The 19,329-nt window shown below is 46.3% G+C and overlaps 2 non-coding genes across 2 annotated transcripts; both read left to right on the top strand.

Annotated features, from left to right (window-relative positions):
• The first annotated feature begins 5,426 nt into the window (after positions 1-5,426).
• On the top strand, positions 5,427-5,509 carry trnal-cag. Its single transcript has one exon. It is a non-coding gene; the product is annotated as a tRNA-Leu (tRNA).
• A 3,545-nt stretch (positions 5,510-9,054) lies between these two features.
• Positions 9,055-9,137, top strand: trnal-cag. Its single transcript has one exon. It is a non-coding gene; the product is annotated as a tRNA-Leu (tRNA).
• Positions 9,138-19,329: the final 10,192 nt, after the last annotated feature.

Raw genomic sequence — 19,329 nt, 5'->3', positions numbered from 1 at the left:
GACTGCTTGTTTCTTTGTCAATGTCCATTTTACCCTGCAATCTTTGCGTTCTTCCATTTTGCGTGAGGAAATGGCCAACCCAGGTGACTATAACCCTTTACCCTCTTCAGCTGACCCTCCCCCTTTCCTGTGAAAAGGAGCCCAAACTCCATTGGAAGTCTCTGACGCTCCTTCAGGAGCTTCTCATTTGGAGAATCTGAATATCTCCTGTCCACCTGTAAGATTTCTCCTCCCAACCTGTCCAGCTCCGACCGCTCAGTTTTATCCCCGTGGGCTCGAATCGAACTACATTCCCCTCTAATTACCACTTTCAGTGCCTCCCAGACCACCGCATCTGCAGTCTTTCCCGCGTCATTGTACTTTCTGTACCCCCAAATGGCGTCTTTCACTCACTCACAGATCTCCTCATCCACTAACATCCCTGTACCTAGTCTACACTGTGGGCGCTGGGACATTCCAGTATCTGCCCGTAGGTCTATCAAGTGTGGTGCATGATCTGAGACCACAACTGCTGAGTACGCATTTTCCTCAACCTCTGCTAACAGTGTTTTATCAAGCATGAAGAAATGTATCCTGGAGTACGCCTTATGTACATGGGAGTAGAACAAATATTCCCTGCTCCTTGGTCTTTCAGGTCTCCACGGATCCCCCCTCCCATGCGCTCCATGAAACCCCGCAGTTCCATTGCCATTGCTGATAGTTTCCCCTATCTAGCACTCGACCGGTCCAACCTCGGGTCCAGGACCGTATTAAAGTCACCCCCCATGATCAGCCGATGTGAGTCAAGGTCTGGGATCTTTCCCAGCACCTTCCTGATAAACGCGGCATCATCCCAGTTTGGGGCATATATTTTCACCAGCACCACTGCCATTCCCTCTAGCTTCCAGCTAACCGTAATAAATCTGCTTTCCGGGTCTACGTCTATTCTTCCCACCTCGAATGTCACCCTTTTATTAATCAGGATAGCCACCCCCTCCTGTTTTAAAGTCCAGTCCTGAATGAAACACTTGCTCGACCCATCCCTTCTTCATCTTATTTGGTCTCCCAGCTTCAAGTGTGTCTCTTGTAACATAGCCCCGTCCACTTTTAACTATCTCAGGTGTGCGAACACACCTGCTCCCTTAACCGGCCTGTTTAGTCCACGAACATTCCATGTAACTTGTCTGGTCGGAGGTGGGGGGGGGGGGCTTTTTCCCCCACCTCCGCTGCCGGTGAACCATGGCCTTTCCCAGGCCAGCTCCTAGCCCGTATTCCGCACCTCACTTGATCCGTCCCTCGGTGGCGACCGCCGTCTGATTTCCATCTCCAGTCTCCTAACTGTCCATTACCCGTCAGCAATACCCTCCCTCCCGCCCCTCCCCTCCTCTTCGTCGTTCCTAAGCTCTCCCCCCACTTTGATCCCGTGAACCAGCTATTCAGCTAGTTCAGAATCTCTCACCCTCTGGCATCATAAAACCTACGACTGCCAGATTCGATCACACCTAGCAATAACTCAAGCACTCAACACAGGAACAACAATTCCAAAAAGCAAACAAACCATCCCCCATCGCGCAGGGAATGAGTCCAACTCCTCCCTCTTTAACCGATTCTTATCAGTCCTATCACCTTTAAACAGAATCAAAAACAAAAGAAGTGGTTTAAAGCAGCTCAAGCAAAATTCTGCATGCAAGAATCAACCATCTTTTTTGCAGAAACTAAAACAACCCATCGCACCTTTAAAGCGATTCCCTCTGTAATCCAGTACATAAAGCAAGAAATCAAAATCATATTACACAAGAAGAGATGAAAGAAAAAGAAATAAAACACCAAAACCCTTTTCTTCCCGAACATCGCAACTTAACTCACAGAACTAAAAGACCACAATTTTAACAAGACAAAGCAACACACTTTATTCTCACCTCCCCGCCAACCTGTCCGTTCCCCCAAACTCAGACTACAGCAATTTGAGTTTAAAAGTCGTGACACCAGATTGCAAGATTCAACCCCTCCCCCTTTGATCGATTCTTATCAGTCACATCACCTTCAAAGACAATCAAGGAGAAGAGAAGAAGCTTCAAGCAGCTGAAGCAAAATTATGCATGCAAGAAACAACCATCTTTCTTACCGGAAAAAAACACACCCCGTCGCAAATAAAACTTTCTTTCCTCTGTGATCCAGTACATAAAGCAATACATCAAAATCAAATGACAGAAGAAAGAAAAGAAAAGAGAGAATTTAAAAAAAGACAGCACCCAAATCCTTTTCTTCCCGAACATCACAACTTAACTCACAGAATTAAAAGACTGAAATTTAAAAAAATACAATGCAAAACACAGAACGATTTTTGTCTCCTCCCCGCCACTTCATCCCTTCCCTTAAACTCAGCCCACCACATTTCGAATTTAAGAGTCCTTAAGCCAGATTATTGTCTTTCATAAAAATAGCCACCTCTTCCGGAGAATAAATGTACAGCTCCCGGTTCCCATAGGTCACCCAAAGACGCACCGGGTAGGACAGTCCGAATTTAATGTATTTCTCAAACAGAGAACGTTGAGTTGATGCTGAGTCAACGTTGGACGTTGAATTCCCATCCTGGTCATCCTGGAGCCAGGTCTCCGTGATCCCAATTACATCATATCCGTTAATGATTGACAGCACAGTCAATACATCAACCTTAATACAAATTCTCCTCACATTGAGACAGAGAGTTCGGGCTTGTTGTTTGACATTCATTGTCTTTTTAGAATTATGATGTAATATGGCAATTTTTGACTTTAGTCTTTGGTTTCGCTGCCTTCCTCGTTTCGCTCTACTGCCGGTTGTTTCTGTTCCCCCCTTACCGCCCTCCGGCGTCCTGCATCGGTTCTCGTCCCCCGGCCACATTGGTTTAAAGGCTCCTCAACAGCACCAGCAAACAGACTCCCGGATATTGATCAGGTCCTGCCCAGATGCAGACCATCTGATTTGTACTGGCCCAGCTCCCCGAGAACTTGTCCCAATGTCTCAGGAACTTGAATCCCTCCGCTTGCACAATCCGTCAAGCAACACATTCACCTCGCCCTGTACTGCCATTCCCACTCCGATCATCACGTGGCACTGGTAGCAATACTGAGATTACGACATTTGGAAGTTCTTCTTTTAACTTCTCTCCTACTCCCTAAATTCCGCTTGTAGGACCTCATCCTTATTTTCTAACCTATATTGTTGGTGCCTATATGGAATGAAAAATAGAAATGAAAATCGCTTATTGTCACGAATCGGCTTCAAGTGAAGTTACTGTGAAAAGCCCCTAGTCGCCACATTCCGGCGCCTGTTCGGGGAGGGTGTTAAGAGAATCGAACCGTGCTGCTGGCCTGCTTGGTCTGCTTTCAAAGCCAGCGACTTAGCTCTGTGCTAAACAGCCCCTTCATCACGACAGCTGGCTGTTCACCCTCCCCATTCAGAATGCCCTGTTGGGGCTGCTCCGAGACATCCTTGACCTTTGCACCAGGGACACAACACACCATCGTGGAGTCCAGCTTATGGCAGCAGAAACGACGATTTATTCCCCTTACCATTGACAACCCTACCACAATAGCACTGCCACTCGTTTTCCTTCCCTCCTGTGCAGCAGAGCCAGCTGCGGTGCCATGACGTGGCTACTGCCACGTAGCCCTGGGGATCTATCTTCCCAAACAGTGTCCAAAACGGTATATTTGTTGTGGAGGGAGGTGTCCGCAGGGCACCCCTGCATTGCCTTCCTACTCAGCATCTGTCTTGTCGTCACCCATTCCCAATCTTCCTCTGTAATCATTATCTGAGGGGTGGTCAACTTACTGAACATGCTAACCATTATTTCCTCAGCATTGCGGATGCTCCTACCTGAATCCAGCTGCAGCTCCGGAGTCGCCAAGTAGTCTGACAGGAGGTGCAGTTGGACACATGTCCTGCAAGTGAATGAGTTAGGGACACTGGAAGGTTTCCTGGAGTCCCACATCGCAAAGGAGAAGCACAATACGGGTCAAAGATCTCCTGCCACGACTTAACACTGAAGTTAACTTCACAATAACGACAAGACAGGACAAGAACAAAAAAGAAAAAAAAACTACCAAGCAGTCACCAGCCAATCACTTAGCAGCTGGCCGAGAGATGATCCTTTACCCTTGCTTCTCCTCCTCACAGTGGTCATTTCTGACAAGAGGAGGAGGGACGGAGGGAAAGGGCCGCAACGTTCCTTGACACTTGTTCTTCAGCTCCCCACAGTACAGTCGAGGTGACTAAATTGACTTCACCCAGAACTCTCTTCTGCCGCCTCTTCTGTATGACCGTTCTGCTGTTTGGACACTGGAGGGGTTCTTCGGCTACTTTTCAGTGAAAGCAGGACCAGATGCAGCGGTTCAGAGAGATTCCAGTCGCCAGAATTTAACTCTCCAATTGGATACTTCAGGTCGCTCAGATCATAGACTCTCAATATCTCACTGTGAGGAACTGAAAGAGCGGAAAATCCGTTCTTGTTGATTGGAGCAAACTGATCAATGCAGTAATGAGAAGCTAATTACCCCCAGCGGCTTGAACAGGGATGGCACTCAGATACAGGACATGGGCTGCGGTTAAAAAGAAGGAAAAGCATCTCTTGCTTTACATGAAATGACGATGAAGATAGAATTTAAGTCGATTTGTGCGCGGATCTTAATTTCGGCAACAGCGCATTACCATGGCCGGGCGTTCTAAAACGCTGCGTTCAGGTCGCAGTCTCCTCCGAAGACGTGGATTCGAATCCCACTCCTGATATTGAGTTTTCGTCCACGAGGTTAAATTCCTTCGGCCAGATTTTCAACCTCAAGAAGATCCAATAACCCAGAAGTCGATGGATCGAAACCATCCTCTGCTATTTATTTTCTCACTCACACCAAAAGCAAATAAGTCGCTACACCTAGCAGAACATCCGCCTTCTTCTTTATTAGTATCAAAGTTTTGCTTTCAGTCTCATCCGCCGTTTGACATGTGTTCTTCCGCTACCTACAGTACAGTTGAGATGACTAAGTTGACTTCTCCCAGAACACTTTTGCCGCCTCCACTGGGTGAGCGTTCTCCTGTTTGGACACTGGAGGGGTTCTTCGGCGACTTGTCTGTGAAAGCAGCACCGGAAGCAGCTGTGGAGATAGTTTCCAGTCACCAGAATGCAACTCTCCAATTGGATACTTCACGTCGCTCAGATCTTAGACTCTCAATATCTTCGTGCGAGGAACAGGTGGAGCGGTAATTCATTCATTGTTGATTGGAGCAAACTGATCAATGCAGTAATGAAAAGCTCCTTAACACGCAGCGGCATGGCAAGGATGGCACTCAGATACAGGAGTCTGGCTGGGGTTCAAAAGTAGGAAAAACATACGTTGTTTGACATGAAATGACGATGAAGATAGAATTTAAGTCAATTTCAGCACGGATCTTAGTTGTAGCAGGACCGCATCAGGATGGCCGAGCGGTCTAAGGCGCTGCGTTCAGGTCGCAATCTTCTCTGGAGACGTGGGTTCGAATCCCACTCCTGATATTGAGTTTTCGTCCACGAGGTTAAATTCCTCCGGCCAGATTTTGAACCTCAAGAAGATCCAAGATCTCATTTTCAAATGACATGCTTTGTTCTCAGGAAATGAGATTGCTGCTCAAATTGGCACAGCAGGACCCAGTAGGCAAAAGCCTAGTTAATGACTCGAAAATCTGCTTCGGTGACTCTGGTTGCTGAATTACAATTGATTCCAGGACTCCGGGTAAAATTCGCCTTGTCTTGTTGTAAATAGTCTGGCTGGTTGGATTGTTCACATCCGTCCGAGAGAGGGAGTTGGGAACTCCGTTTCTATTCTGATTCATTGCAGGATAAAGCTTTATTTCCTTAATGGCCCCCTGTGAGGTATTACTGGATTTCAGTATATATCTATATTAGTCCTCTGTGGGGTACTACTGGATAACGTTTCCAGTCCAGCTTTGACAAAGTGTCACGTGGACTCGGAACGTGCGCCCTTTTCTCTCCCTACAGATGCTGTCAGACCTGCTCAGATTTTGAAGCATTTTCTCTGTGGTTCTCTATTTGTCAGCTTTACAATGTTGTAATGGGTCATGCTGTCCCCTTCATTCCTGGGATTAATGTCGGAATGTGACTGCAAGAAAGATTCTGATACGTATTTGCTGCAAAGCAAACAGGAAAGTGCGTTATGTTTACTTTTGGTGCGAGTGCGAATGTAAATAGCAGAGAATTGCGTCGATTCCTCGACTTGCGGTAATGGCCCACCACGCTTCCGCTGCGGCACTCTGCTCCTTAAACCAGGAGATACGACATTACTGCCCTTCGGTAGCCAGACAGCGATTCACTTCCTCATATGCTCCTTCAGCACGTTTGAGCAGACTGATTGTAGTCAACACCGTTCTGACATTTTACTTTCGTGCTGAATGGTTGTTCTGTGAAGGTGATGTGATTCGTCTGTGACGTTGTTCTGATGGGAAAGTGGGGAATAACTGGAATCGCCTTCACAGAATGACATTCGAGGCGGCAGTTTAACCTCTCTGGGAATATCGATCGACCTGTTGCTGATTTCTTCACAATTTGCATCACGTCCGGCCCAAGATAAAGTCAACCAATAGTAGAGTGGCGCAGCGGGGCGTGCTGGGCCCATAACCCAGAAGTCGATGGATGGAAACCATCCTCTGCTATTTATTTTCTCACTCACACCAAAAGCAAACAAGTCGCTACACCTAGCAGAACATCCGCCTTCTTGTTTATTAGTATCAAAGTTTTGCTTTCAGTCTCATCCGCCGTTTGACATGTGTTCTTCCGCTACCTACAGTACAGTTGAGATGACTAAGTTGACTTCTCCCAGAACACTTTTGCCGCCTCCACTGGGTGAGCGTTCTCCTGTTTGGACACTGGAGGGGTTCTTCGGCGACTTGTCTGCGAAAGCACCACCGGAAGCAGCTGTTGAGATAGTTTCCAGTCGCCAGAATGCAACTCTCCAATTGGATACTTCACGTCGCTCAGATCTTAGACTCTCAATATCTTCGTGCGAGGAACAGGTAGAGCGGTAATTCATTCATTGTTGATTGGAGCAACCTCATCAATGCAGTAATGGAAAGCTCCTTAACACGCAGCGGCATGGCAAGGATGGCACTCAGATACAGGAGTCTGGCTGGGGTTCAAAAGTAGGAAAAACATACGTTGTTTGAAATGAAATGACGATGAAGATCGAATTTAAGTCGATTTCAGCACGGATCTTAGCTGCAACAGGACCGCATCAGGATGGCCGAGCAGTCTAAGGCGCTGCGTTCAGGTCGCAGTCTCCTCTAGACGCGTGGGTTCGAAACCCACTCCTGATAATGAGTTTTCGTCCACGAGGTTATATTCCTTCGGCCAGATTTTCAACCTCAAGATGATCCAATATCTCCTTTTCAAAGGACAACCTTTGTTCTCAGGAAATGAGATTGCTGCTCAAATTCGCACAGCAGGACCCAGCATGCAAAAGCCTAGTTAATGACTCGAAAATGTGCTTCAGTGACTCTGGTTGCTGAATTACTATTTATTCCAGGACTCCGGGTAAAATTCGCCTTGTCTTGTTGTAAATAGTCTGGCTGGTTGGATTGTTCACATCCGTCCGATAAAGGGAGTTGGGAACTCAGTTGCTATTCTGATTCAACGCAGGATAAAGCTTTATTTCCTTATTGGCCCCCTGGGAGGTATTACTGGATTTCAGTATATATCTATATTAGTCCTCTGTGGGGTACTACTGGATAACGTTTCCAGTCCAGCTTTGACAAAGTGTCACCTGGACTCGGAACGTGCGCCCTTTTCTCTCCCTACAGATGCTGTCAGACCTGCTCAGATTTTAAAGCATTTTCTCTGTGGTTCTCTATTTGTCAGCTTTACAATGTTGTAATGGGTCATGCTGTCCCCTTCATTCCTGGGATTAATGATGGAATGTGACTGCAAGAAAGATTCTGATACGTATTTGCTGCAAAGCAAACAGGAAAGAGCGCTATGTTTACTTTTGGTGCGAGTGAGAATGTAAATAGCAGAGAATTGCGTCGATTCCTCGACTTGCGCTAATGGCCCAACACGCTTCCGCTGCGGCACTCTGCTCCATAAACCAGGAGCTACGACATTACTGCCCTTCGGTAACCAGACAGCTATTCACTTCCTCATTTGCTCCTTCAGCACGTTTGAGCAGACTGATTGCAGTCACCACCGTTCTGATATTTTACTTTCGTGCTGAATGGTTGTTTTGTGAAGGTGATGTGATTTGTCTGTGACGTTGTTCTGATGGGAAAGTGGGGAATAACTGGAATCGCCTTCACAGAATGACATTCGAGGCGGCAGTTTAACCTCTCTGGGAAGATAGATCGACCTGTTGCTGATTTCTTCACAATTTTCATCACGTCCGGCCCACGATAAAGTCAACCAATAGCAGAGTGGCGCAGCGGGAGCGTGCTGGGCCCATAACCCAGAAGTCGATGAATCGAAACTATCCTCTGCTATTTATTTTCTTACTCACACCAAAAGCAAATAAGTCGCTACACCTAGCAGAACATCCGCCTTCTTCTTTATTAGTATCAAATTTTGCTTTCAGTCTCATCCGCCGTTTGACATGTGTTCTTCCGCTACCTACAGTACAGTTGAGATGACTAAGTTGACTTCTCCCCGAACACTTTTGCCGCCTCTACTGGGTGAGCGTTCTCCTGTTTGGACACTGGAGGGGTTCTTCGGCGACTTGTCTGCGAAAGCAGCACCAGAAGCAGCTGTGGAGAGAGATTCCAGTCGCCAGAATGCAACTGTCCAATTGGATACTTCACGTCGCTCAGATCTTAGACTCTCAATATCTTCGTGCGAGGAACAGGTAGAGCGGTAATTCATTCATTGTTGATTGGAGCAATCTCATCAATGCAGTAATGAAAAGCTCCTTAACACGCAGCGGCATGGCAAGGAATGCACTCAGATACAGGAGTCTGGCTGGGGTTCAAAAGTAGGAAAAACATACGTTGTTTGAAATGAAATGACGATGAAGATCGAATTTAAGTCGATTTCAGCACGCATCTTAACTGCAGCAGGAAAGCATCAGGATGGCCGAGCGGTCTAAGGCGCTGCGTTCAGGTCGCAATCTCCTCTGGAGGCGTGGGTTCGAATCCCACTCCTGATATTGAGTTTTCGCTCACGAGGTTAAATTCCTCCGGCCAGATTTTCAACCTCAAGAAGATCCAATATCTCCCTTTCAAAGGACAAGCTTTGTTCTCACGACATGAGATTGCCTCTCAAATTCGCACAGCAGGACCCAGCAGGCAAAAGCCTAGTTAATGACTCGGTAATCTGCTTCAGTGACTCTGGTTGCTGAATTACTATTGATTCCAGGACTCCGGGTAAAATTCGCCTTGTCTTGTTGTAAATAGTCTGGATGGTTGGATTGTTCACATCCGTCCGAGAGAGGGAGTTGGGAACTCCGTTTCTATTCTGATTCATTGCAGGATAAAGGATTATTTCCTTATTTGCCCCCTGTGAGGTATTACTGGATTTCAGTATATATCTACATTAGTCCTCTGTGGGGTACTACTGGACAACGTTTCCAGTCCAGCTTCGACAAAGTGTCACCTGGACTCGGAACGTTCGCCTTTTCTCTCCCTACAGATGCTGTCAGACCTGCTCAGATGTTAAAGCATTTTCTCTGCGGTTCTCTATTTGTCAGCGTCACAATGTTGTAATGGGTCATGCTGTCCCCTTCATTCCTGGGATTAATGTCGGAATGTGACTGCAAGAAAGATTCTGATACGTATTTGCTGCAAAGCAAACAGGAAAGTGCGTTATGTTTACTTTTGGTGTGAGGGGAATGTAAATAGCAGAGAATTGCGTCGTATTCCTCGACCTTGCGGTAGTGGCCCAGCACGCTTCGGCTGCGGCACTCTGCTCCGTAAATCAGGAGCTCCGACATTACTGCCCTGCGATAGCCAGACAGACAGCTAGTCGCTTCCTCGTTTTTTTCTTTCAACAAGAACACACGTTTGAACAGACTTCCTCTGGTCAGTGTTGTTCAGATATTTTAATTTCTTGCTGAATCGGCGTTCTGTGATGGTGAGGTGTTTTCGTTTGTGACGTTATTCTGATGGAAAGTGTGGGCGGCTGACTGGAGGCACCTTGATGGAAGGAGGTTCCAGGCGGCAGTTTCCCTTCTCTGGGAACATTGATCAACCTGATACTGATTTCGTTAAACGTTATTCGAAATGTGACTCTGATGGGACTCGAACCCATAACCTTCGAATGTCTCATCACGACAGTGACTAGAAGTCCAACGCTCTATCCGTTGCGCCTCAGAGGCACACTTGCAGCAATCTCCCATCCCCGCATGGGGATTTCTGATGTTGCCCAACAGGCAGTTCAAAAGTTCAGCAATTTGCACAGTTCAAAAGTACTTTATTGTCTGTGAAATGTTTTGGGCCGTCCAATGGTTGTGAAATGAGTTACAGAAATTCGAGGAGAACTCTGAAAGGACATAGATTTGTTGGTGCAATGGGAAAAAAACGTTCCGTCTGATCCTGTATCTCGGGCTTTGTGTTGAGGGACTGGGTTAGCACAGTGGTCGAAACAGTTGGCTTGTAATGCAGAACCACGCCAGCAGCGCGGGTTCAATTTCCATACCGGCCTCCCCGAACAGGCGCTGGAATGTCGGGACTTCACAGTAACTTCAATGTTGCCTACTGTGACAAAAGCGGTTATTATTCTTACTATTTGTCCCATGGTGATGCTGTGTCTCTGCAATTGGTTTTGTTGCTGGTCACAGGCAGCAGGCGGCAGCAGCGAGTGTGACTTGCTCACTGACAGGGAATGCTGCTTCTGAATGCAGTAAATGGAACCAGCTCACGATAAATCGTTCAATGTTCCCGGAGGACATTCACTGAGTGACGTGTGTGATCCCTCAGTGAGGGGCTTGTCCAAATTCGGCAAAAGACGGAGATTTAAAGGTTTACAAATAAATCATGTCAATCCATCTGATTGTCTCGCGCTCACTCCCAAAAGCGCAAAGTTGGAGATTCATAAAGAACCCAAAGATGGATAATCTGCGATAATCACATCCACAGAGACCTGCAATAACCCTCAGAGCAGGAAAGGCTCAATAGCAAAATACTGCGGATGCTGCAAACCCGAAATAAAGACAGAAAATGCTCGAAATATTCAGCTGATCCGGCAGCTTCTGTGGAGAGAGCAACAGGTCATTGCAATGACAGGACAGGATCTCCAACGTTAACTATTTCTCTTTTCACAGATACTGCTGTTCCGTACAGTACTTCCAGCATTCCCTTGTGATTTGCTGAACATCCTCACACTCTGTAGTTCAGTCCGTTAAAGTGTCTGTTCCCTAAAGAAAAATATGGATTCATATATCAGACGAGCCTTATTCCCTTTGACCATCTGAAAATGAGAGCTTCCTCCATAATCTGTCTTTTGTAAATTCGCCTTCCCTTTCCTGTGCAATATCTACAGGGATTTTAATACCATGACTGCTGTCAGTTGACGTTAGCCAGTTGTTGAAACTTTCGACTAGAAATCTACCGGATCATCCCCTTTGATTTGAGACCTGCTCCCTGAGGATCTATTCAGTGTTTTTTTTAATATAAATTTAGAGTACCCAATTCATTCATCTAATTAAGTGGCAAATTAGCGCGGCCAATCCACCAACCCTGCACATCTTTGGGGCAGCACGGTAGCATTGTGGATAGCACAATCGCTTCACAGCTCCAGGGTTCCAGATTCGATTTCGGTTTGGGTCACGGTCTGTGCAGAGTCTGCACATACTCCCCGTGTGTACGTGAGCTTCCTCAGGGTGCTCCGCTTTCCTCCCACAGTCCAAAGATGTGCAGGTTAGGTGGATTGGCCATGATAAATTGCCCTTAGTGTCCAAAATTGCCCTTAGTGTTAAAGGACAAAGAACAAAGAAAATTACAGCACAGAAACAGGCTCTTCGGCCCTCCCAGCCTGCGCCGATCCATTTCCTTTATCTAAACATGTCTCCTATTTTCCAACGTCTACTTCCCTCTCTTCCCGCCCGTTCATATACCAATCTAGATGCCTCTTAAATGATGCTATCGTGCCCGCCTCTACCAACTCCGCTGGTAAAGCATTCCAGGCACCCACCACCCTCTGCGTAAAAAACTTTCCACGCACATCTCACTTAAACATTCCCCCTCTCACCTTGAAATCGTGACCCTTTGTAACTGACACCCCCACTCTTGGGAAAAGCTTGTTGCTATCCACCCTGTCCATACCTCTCATAATTTTCTAGACCTCAATCAGGTCCCCCTTCAACCTCCATCTTTCCAACGAAAACAATCCTAATCTACTCAACTTTTCTTCATAGCTAGCACCCTCCATACCTGGCAACATCCTGGTAAACTTCCACTGCACCCTCTCCAAAGCATCCACATCCTTCTGGTAATGTGGCGACCAGAACTGCACGCAGTATTCCAAATGTGGTCTACCCAAAGTCCTATACAACTGTAACATGACCTGTCAACGCTTGTACTCAATACCCCGTCCGATGAAGGCAAGCATGCTGTATGCCTTCTTGACCACTCTATCAACCTGCGTTGCCGCCTTCAGGGTACAATGGACCTGAACTCCCAGATCTCTTTGTACATCAATTTTCCCCAAGACCCTGCCATTGACCATATAGTCTGCTCTTGAATTTGATCTTCCAAAATTCATCATCTCGCATTTGCCTGGATTGAACTCCATTGGCCATTTATCTGCCCAACACTCCAATCTATCTATATTTTGTTGTATTCTCTGACAGTCCTCCTCGCTGTCTGCGACTGCACCAATCTTAGTATCATCTGCAAACTTGCTAATCAGACCCCCTAATCTTCCTCCAGGTCATTTATGTAGATCACAAACAGTAGTGTTGGGTGGGGTTACTGCGTTATGGGGATAGGGTGGAGTTGTTAACCTTGGGTAACACCTACCTTGGGTAGGGTGCTCTTTCCAGGAGCCGGTGCAGACTCGATGGGCCGATTGGCCTCCTTTTGCACTATAAATTCTATGTAATCTACATATGTAAATCTTTGCATTGTGGGGACGAAATGCACACAAACACGGGTAGAATGTGCAAACTCCACGCGAACACTGACCCAGGGCCGGGATCGAAAGTGGGACCTCTGTGCCATGAGGCAGCAGTGCTAACCACTGCGCCGCCGTGCTGCCCTGTGTTCTGTGTTTTTAATTATGTTTTATTTTGAATCCTCTGTTTCCACAAGGCTTTTGGTAAGTCAGAAGCTTTATCCTAGGTTTGAGGGGTCAATTCCTAGGCGGCATATGTTTAAGGTGCGAGGGGCAAGGTTTAGCGGAGATGTACCAGGCAAAATTTATGCATAGAAGGGACCGGGTGACTGGAAATCGCAGCCGGAGGAGGTGGTGATGCAGGGACGATAGTGGTATTGAAGGGGCATCTTGACAAGTACATGAATAGGATAGGAATAGAGGCATATGGACCCAGGATTTGTAGAAGATTTTAGTTTAGATGGCAGCATGGTCGGCACAGGCTTGGTGGGTCGAAGGGCCTGTTCCTGTGCTGTACTTTTCTTTGTTCTTTCATCACACAATTTTTACCGGAAATTGCACACACTTCTCTCCATTGTTATCTATTCTGCAGGTGCTGACTGCGCCGTCTAATGGAGACATGCTCACAGGGCTGTGAGAGAGGCCGCCTTTTCGGTTTTAGCTCTCTTTTAATTCATCAGCAGCAACCGGATGCCTGTAGGGGATCACGGAATGTCGACCCCCTCTTACAAGGTGGACTTAATCAGGGACAAGATGTTGGTTAAAGAGAGAATCAAAGGTCTGAATATTTGGTCTGAGATTCCTGATGTTTTGTGACGAGAACAAGGTGGTGGTGCAATGTGACAATAGCAGGATATGAGTTTGGGATATTATCCAGTCCTCAGGAAACTAAGGAAATTCGGTATGTCCGCATTAACTCTTACCATCTTTTACAAATGCAGCGTAGAAAGCATCCTATCGGGCTGCATCACAGCCTGGTATGGGAACTGCTCGGCCCAAGACCGCAAGGCATTTCACAGAGTCGTGAATACAGCCCAGTCCATCACACGAACCTGACTCCCCTCCATTGACGCCAACTTCACCTCCCGCTGTCTGGGGAAAGCGGGCAGCATAATCAAAGACGCCACCCAACCGGCTTACTCACTGGTCCAACTTCTTCCATTGGGCGGGAGATACAGAAGTTTGAGTACACGCACGAACAGACCCAAAACAGCTTCTTCCCCGCTGTTACCGGACTCCTAAACGACCCTCTTATGGACTGACCTCATTAACACTGTATGCTTCACCAAATGCCGGTGAATGTAATTACATTGTGTACCTTGTGTTGCCCTAATATGTATTTCCTTTTATTTCCTGTTATTTTCATGTACTTATTGATCTGTTGAGCTGCTTGCAGAAGAATAAATTTCACTGTCCCTTGGTACACGTGACAATAAACAAAATAAAATCCAAGGAGACCATCCGAATGCATTTGTCAGAAAACCATGGGCTCTTAACTTATTAAGTTACCTTATGGGTGGCATCTTACGAACGCGTTTTTGGATATCCAAGTTTATGACAACTTTTGGGTCTCCTTTATTTATCCTGATCAGCACCGCCACAAATAATTCTAATTAATCTGTCGTCCATGACGTCCCCTTTATAAAGCCATGCTGAACCTGCTTGATTCTGAGATTCTGATTTAATACCCACACAAACTTTGCCTGCAGCCTAAAGCTCAATGTCTGAAGATAATGTTTGACTTTGTAATGAAGATGGTTGCAGTTTGAACAATTTCCTGTCATTCCTTTGATTATCTCCAGGCCAGTCGGGAAGTTGCTGGATGACAGGTACAATATTGAAGAGAGGAAAATGGAAATGAGAATTGGTGCAATGACGAACCCTTTGTTAGTCTGCAGATTTATTGAGCGGGGTTTGTGTTGTTTAATTGGTGAGGATCACTGACTGTATGTGATGGCGGAGCAGGCAGAGGATGTGACACATGTCCGTGAGCAGCTAAATTAGAGGATGATGCTCCTTAAACCTTCACGGCTCTCAATGTGAAGGACTTTTCCAACAACGAAAATGTCCATGTCCGGCATCTGGAGTTTTCCGTGTATTTTCTGCAATCTGGAAAACAGGGTATCATCAAAAAACAGAACTGAAATGAATATATTCGCAGTGATCATTGTCATGGTGCAAATATCAGTTTCCTCATTGCAGCGGATGGAAAGGGCGTCTGACTTCGAGGAGTCCAGGTTCCAGACCTGCCGTGGTCACTTCACACAGAATCTGGTGGAACTTCCCGAAAACCCAGTCATCACGTGACGATTCCGTCTGCGCAGGTCTCTTCCTGTGTTGTAAGATTCTATGATTCCATTTTTTAAATTTTGATCCAGACTGGGAAGTACTGTACTGGTCCATTCAAAAAGCATGAATTTATCGCATATTTCCTTTGCAACTGATATTGTGACAGAAAAGTAGAACAGTGCGTTTCTGAAGGTGAGATTTTCGTGCAGCTCAAGGCGGTGCCCCAAATGCCATGGTCGTTTTCCACGTGTATTCTACCCTATCACTGCAATATCTGGCGTGTCTGGTTTCACAATGCGTTCTACAGATGACCTCGCAGCTGTGATCGAAATCCAATCGGGTTTCCCCGCGTAGCTTCGAGACCTTCTCGCAGCGGCTGTGATCCGGAATCTTTACTCCGTTTGGGGCAATCTGCTTGCTGAACACGATGTCACATACTCGAAGCATCAATTTGAACTTCTTGTTCATTCAATGTATTCGGATTAAATGTCTGTCTGTAATTACAGAAGAACCTTCCTCTGACCTTGCTTTTCCTCATTCTGCTTTCGCACTGTATTTTCTTATTTGTCAGGATAGGTTCACAACCTCAGTAACAGTAAGTTAACATGGAACGCTGGTTAACCACCGGGAAACAGCGGTGCTCTCCAATATACCGGTTCAGGCGACGGACGAGAAACCATTGGGCTTTCCCCGCGCAGCGTCGAATCCTGCTGACTACGTGTTTTCCTTTACTCATGCAATTTCAAAATCCATGCAAGTGTCTTTGTCATGAGTAATGCCTAACACGGAAAGCTGTGAGGTGGTATAAAACATAAAAAAAAATCAAAAGAACATTCGTCAAAATGTGTCGAACGGCAAGGCTTTAGTGGCAGCTGACCTCGCCGACAAATGAGGGCAATATCACTTTATTGCTCACATCAAAGGCTAATGGATGCACAGAACAAGGAGCAAGGGGGCAGTGGGACCTCGGTACTGCACCGGCGACCTCCTACACTCCAACCATCTGCAGGTTAGGTGGATGGCCCATGTTTACTTGGCCTTTATATTCCAGACATTAGATGGAGCTATGGGCAGGGCGTGGAGAGGGTCCGGGTATGGTAGCCGTTCTGAAGGTCGGTGAAGACTTTTTTTTCTAAATTTAGATTACCCAATTATTTTTTCCAATTAAGGTGCAATTTAGTGTGGCCAATCCATCTACTCTGCACATTTTTGTGTTGTGGGGGCGAAACCCACGCAAACACGGGAATAATGTGCAAACTCCACACAGTGACACCGAGTCGGGATCGAACCTGGGACCTCAGCGCCGTGAGGCAGCAGTGCTAACCACTAGGCCACCGTGCTGCCGTGGTTCGGTGAAGACTTGATGGACCGAATGGCCCCACTCTGCCCGCTAGGGAATGTATGTTTCCATAATTGCAGCAACTCAGTCGCGAGATTTGCCCAGACAATAAACTGGAGGAATGAATGTCTCCTCTGGTATGACAGCCTGGAAGTTGAGAACTAGAAACTAGTTATTGGATATTTCCACTGACGGTGAATTACTCCGTACCAAGCGTCTCCAAACGCCTAGCTCCTCCATGGTCTATCGTTTCTCACCATCTGCAAAATACACCAATCTCCCATTGGTACTGTAATGTAAGGCTTTTGTGTAACACCGCACATCTTTTCTGACTGCCTCTGCATCGACTATTCATTGCATTTCCAGCCTGTATTCTACAGGCACATATCAGTTCATTTCGTTCTAGCCGATGGAATTCGCATGTTCCTTTTTTATACCTCAGGAAATCTAAATTGCAGAATGGATGCGACAAATGACAGAAGAATATAAAACCTTCGAGTTCCTCCCGCAGAAGAATGCACTCCGATAGCATCTTCAACATAACTGTTGCAGGTATTGGATTATATCATGCCCAAAATAAAAGAATATTCATGATTACTATTGCGATGTTTGCAATTGAATTGTATGTGTATCAGCGTGATAGTGCTGAATAATTGTGTGTTTATTTGTGTTATCTCTCAATCAATTTGTGTTGAACTGCTTTGTGTATCAATGTATTTTGTCGTGATTGTAAACAGAATGAAAGGTGTTGCCTTTTCTTTTCCTGTTTTTTTCTATGGCTCTGTTCCAATTATGGCAATCACTGAGTTTGCCCTCCTTTCTTTTCATATCTATGTTCTTATTCTCAGAGTCAAATGATATCAAATTATACCACCACAAGGTTCAGCCGGCTATTGATCAAAGAGCCAAACACCAGTTAGTCAGTTCACGGTCAAGGGTACTTTATTTACACACAGTTAGTCATGCAACATAAACACTACATGTTAACTACACCTATCGACTAAGGCAACCTGTACTTAACTTCAGGCACCCTGCTTAGGTCAGAAGGGCAGTGGCCGATGTCCGATTCTGCAACAATCGGGTCTGGAGAAGGAACTGCTGCTCAGCTAGGCTGATCCGTCTGGGAACGAGCGTTGAACTTGGAATTGCTTCTGGTGTTGCTGCACCTGGAAATGGTCGTGACCGGGGCGCCAGGTCTAAGAGAGGACCAACATATGGCGAACTCTTCTTATACTTGGGGGTTTTTGCGCTCTTTTGGGCGGTCCTTCAGTTTGAACCCCACTAATTGGGTGATCCCTGATCACTCTGTTCGTTCCTAACCAATAAGTGGGCGGGGATCTGGATGGCTGGGCGTGTGCCAAGCTTTCACTGATCGCGTCATTTACGCTTCCCCTGAACAGGGAGTGGCGCCGCAATGTCTGGGACTGTACCTGTCGCTGGAGTACCAGTCCTTTGTTTTAGTGAAGATGGGCCATCAAATGCTAATCGGCCCCATCAAATTACTAATTGGTCGGAGTTTCGGTTCCGTCTGGACTTCGTGCTTGCAAATACACATCTCAGGCTCTGAGCCTGCCTGAGCCTTGTCTTGTCCGTTTTAGCTGCTCGGCTTTGCGAGGTTCTCTGTCCCTAGTTGCAAGTGGCCTTCCCAGATGGCTACACTCCGTCCTCTTGATCCTCAATGCGAAGCGTGAAGGGTCACAATACTGGGTCTTCTCCTGTTCTCTGAAATGCCGGGTGCACTCAATCAAGGACAGATTCTACCCTACTGTGTGCTACGCGTCAAAAGCATTGACGTACATTGCCCTAGTACAACACATGCCTAAAAAGTCCTAAGGGACCGTTTAACATTCAATCCTTATTCAATTTTCCTTATAAATAATAAAAATGGAACGTCAACCTATCTCTGACTAGACTACACTCATGCTGCTATTTAACAATCAAAGAACTTATCTCCAATACAAAAATCCAATAGCAGCATCGCATTTCTTCGTATCACTAACATTCACATACGGAAAGTAAGCTTTATTAACGAAACAACAACTGCAGAATTCATTAAAGAAAAAGGTTCAGGAAGGGTGTGGGGTTTGCTGGAGTCCGAGGAAAGGGCCTCCAAAGGTGTGTACTGGAGGGCGGGAGGCTCTCCTTCTCCATTTCCGCAATCTGATTGTCTGGATGACACTGCACAATATGGCTCCCACTGGTAAAGCCTCTGCTGTGTATGACAGGGAGTACCATTTAATGAGATTCTCACACCATGTGGGGGTATGGATGGCTGGGTCTATGTGTGGTGTAGTGTCCGGGCTGGGGTTTTTGTTTTGGGTATTCGTGTTCAGGGCCTGTGTGGTGAGGGAGGTCGGGATAGGTAACACGTGCAACTGTACTGTTCCAGCGACGATCATGATGTAGATCATCAGGGTCGTCTTCATCTTGTTCAGGCTTTCCTCCAACTGTAAGTAGCTTCGTATCTTCCTCGGGGAGCAAGCATAATATCTGTTATTATCTTGTTGCTTAACATATCCTTTATCTGTCTGATCCTCCTTAACGTCAATTTCCCATTAGGATCGTCACCATATGTGACTCCCTCATTTGTTTTTGAAACCAACCATTTGCGGAGACAAGACATTCGGAAAAAAAAATTCTGTCACAGTGCGAGCACTCTCGC

The sequence above is a fragment of the Scyliorhinus canicula genome, chromosome 31, assembly GCF_902713615.1.
Source record: "Scyliorhinus canicula chromosome 31, sScyCan1.1, whole genome shotgun sequence".
NCBI classification, from domain to species: Eukaryota; Metazoa; Chordata; class Chondrichthyes; order Carcharhiniformes; family Scyliorhinidae; genus Scyliorhinus; species Scyliorhinus canicula.
The sequence above is the reverse complement of the archived record's forward strand: the minus strand, read 5'-3'. Positions and strand labels throughout refer to the sequence as shown.